This window comes from Orycteropus afer, unplaced genomic scaffold (assembly GCF_000298275.1).
Source record: "Orycteropus afer afer isolate SDZICR_OR568_19922 unplaced genomic scaffold, OryAfe1.0 scaffold00549, whole genome shotgun sequence".
Classification (NCBI taxonomy): Eukaryota; Metazoa; Chordata; class Mammalia; order Tubulidentata; family Orycteropodidae; genus Orycteropus; species Orycteropus afer.
In genome coordinates this window covers 1069465-1072812 of record NW_006922136.1, presented here as the reverse complement: position 1 = coordinate 1072812, position 3348 = coordinate 1069465, and positions in this window count along the sequence as shown.

The window sequence follows — 3348 nt, the reverse complement described above, 5'->3', positions numbered from 1 at the left end:
TGTACCAACTTGGCTGGGCCTGGTTTTATGTGCCTGGGCAGCTGGATGTAGTATTCTCAATGATGAGACTGATAATCAACTCCATGGTGGAGTCTACTGTGAGCAGCTGAGTAGCTAGCTGCCTTAGGAATGTGGTCTCCTCCCAGTATATAAGGAGAAGATTTAGGAATGGTCTGCAGCTTTTTGGCAAGCTTGAATTCTGCATGTAGCTGAGTCATTGTTCAGCAGCCTGCCATGTTGTCTGCCAATCTTGGGACTCTGAATGGACTTGAATCAGTGGCCTCCCATGTGGTTTGGTAATACTGGAACTGTGCCTTTTTACTTGTCAACCTTGGGTTTGTCAGCCTCAGCAGTCAGCATCTGCCTGAGTGAAGAAATCCTCCAGCTTCAGGGGACCAGGAGCAAGAAGCAGAGCTGAAGCCCAAGGTGAGGGGTATTCACCGAGCCCCTAGAGCCTGGAACTTTGAACTCGGACTTCTAGCCTTCAAAACTGTAAGAGAATAAACTATTTGTTAAAGCCACCCGTTTGCGGTATTTTCTGTTAGAGCAGCATGACGTAACCAAAACAGAGAGGACCATCTGAAGAATAAATTTGAAGCATTGATCACCAAAGACCGAAGACCAGATGAGTTCTGGGATGACATCAAGGATATCATACATGAAGAATGCAAAAGGTCATTAAAAAGACAAGAAAGAAAGAAAAGACCAAAATGATGTCAGAAGAGATTATGAAACTTGCTCTTGAATGTAGGGTATTTAAAGCAAATGGAAGAAATGATGAAATAGAAGGACTGAACAGAAAATCTCAAAGGGTGGCTCAGGAAGACAAAGTAAAGTATTATAATGAAATGTGCAAACACCTGAAGTGAGAAAAGGAAAAGAGAAGAACACACTTGGGCCTTTCTCAATCTGAAAGAACTGAAGAAAAAAAATCAAACCTCAAGTTGCAAAACTGAAGGATTAAATTGGCAAAATATTGAATGATGCAGGAAGCATAAAAAAAAATATAGAAGTAATACAGAGTCATTGTCCCTAAAATAATTGGTTGATGTTCAACCATTTCAGGAGGTAGCATGTAGTAGTTAACGTTGTTGTCAACTTTGCTGGGCCTGGTTGAGTGGCTGGGAAGCTGGATGTAATTATTCTCCATGGTGAGATTGGTAATTAACCCCATGGTGGAATCTATTGGAGCAGCTGAGTAGCTGCTTTAGGGATGTAGTCTGCTTCCTGTATATAAAAAAGAACTTTGGGAATGGTTTCTACCCTTTTGGCATGCTTGAAATCTACATGTAGCCAAGTCATTGTTCAACAGCCTACAATGCCCTATCAAGTTGTTTGGTAACACTGGGACTATGGCTTTTTACTTGTCAACCTTGGGTTTGTCAGCCTCAGCAACCAGCAGCTTTCTGACTGAAGAAATGTCTCCGGCTTCAGTGGGCCAGGAGCAAGAGGCAGAGCTGAAGCCCAAGGTTGAGGGGCTTTCACACAGCCCCTAGAGCCTGGCACTTGGAATTTGGACTTCTAGCCTCCAAAAATTGCAAGAATAAATACCTGTTTGTTAAAGCCATCCCATTTGTGGTATATTCCTGTCAGAGTTGCACTAGGTAACCAAAACACAGCATATGATCAAGAACCAATGGTACTGAAGGGAGAAGTCCAAGTTGCACTGAAGGCATTGGTGAAAAACAAGGCTCCAGGAATTGATGGAATATGCATTGAGATGTTTCAACAAATGGATACAGCATTGGAGGTGCCAAGAAATTTCGAAGACAGCTACCTAGCCAACAAACTAGAAGAGATCCATATTTGTGTCCATTCCAAAGAAAGGTGATCCAAGAGAATGTGGAAATTATTGAACAATATCATTACTATAACACACAAGTAAAATATTTCTAAAGATAATTTTTAAAATGGTTGCAGCAGTACATTGACAGAAAACTGCTAGAAATTTAAGCTGGATTCAGAAGTGGACATGGAATGAGTGATATTATTGCTGATGTCAGATGGTTCTTGGCCAAAAGCAGAGAATGAATACCAGAAAGATGCTTACCTGTGTTTTATTGACTATTCAAGGCCAATTGACTGTGAATCATAACAAATTATGGATAATTTGTGAAGAATGGGAATTCCAGATCACTAAATTGTGTTCATGAGAAAACTGTACACAGACCAAGAGGCAAGGGGATACTGTATGGCTTAAAATCAGGAAAGGTGTGTGTGGTAGTTAAGGTTGTGTGTCAACTTGGCTGGGCCTGGTTGAGTGGTGGTAGTTATTCCCCATGATGAGACTGGCAATCAACTCCATGGTGGGATCCACCACAAGCAGCTGAGTAGCTGCTTTAGGGATGGAGTCTGCTTCCCATATATAAGAAGCAGCATTGGGAATGGTCTCTATCTTATGGCACACTTGAATCCTGCATGTAGCCAAGTCGTTGTTCAGCAGCCTGCCATGCTCTGCCAATCTTGGGACTTCCAATGTACTTGAATCAATGGCTTGCCTTCTTCTTTGATAACATTGGGACTGTGCCTTTTTACTTGTCAACCTTGGGTTTGTCAGCCTTAGCAGCCAGCAGCTGTCTGAGTGAAGAAAAGCCTCCAGGTTCAGTGGGCAGGGAGAAGGAGGCAGAGCTGAAGCCCAAGGCTGAGGGGCTTTCACCCAGCCCCTAGAAACTGGCACTTTGAACTTGGACTTCAAGCCTCCAAACTGGAAGATAATAAACTCCTGTTTGTTAAAGCCATCCTATTTGTGGTATATTCTTGTCAGAGTGGCACTAGATAATCAGAACAGTGTGTATCAGGGTATACAATCTGTTTGCTAAGCATATAATCCAAGAAGTTGGGCTATATGAAGAATATGGCATCAGGATTGGAGGAAGACTCATTAACCACCAGTGATGTGCAGATGAAACAACCTTGCTTGCTGAAAGCCAAGGGAATTTGAAGCACTTACTGATGAAGAGCAAAGACCACAGCTTTCAGTATGGATTACACTTCAACATAAAGAAAACAAAAATCCTTACAACTGGACCAATAAGCAACATCATGATAAATAGAAAAAAATTGAAGTTGTCATGGGTTTCATTTTACTTGAATCTACAATCAATGCCCATTATTGTTGTTATGTGCCGTTGAGTCATCTCCGACTCATAGTGACTCTATGTACAGCAGAACAAAACACTGCCTGGTCCTGTGCCAGCTCCATGATCACTGCTATACCTGAGCCCATCGTTGCAGCCACTGTGTCAATCCATCTTGTTGAGGGCCTTCCCCTTTTTCATTGACCCTCCACTTTACCAAGCATGATATCCTTCTCCAGCTCATGGTCCCTTCTGACAACACGACCAAAGT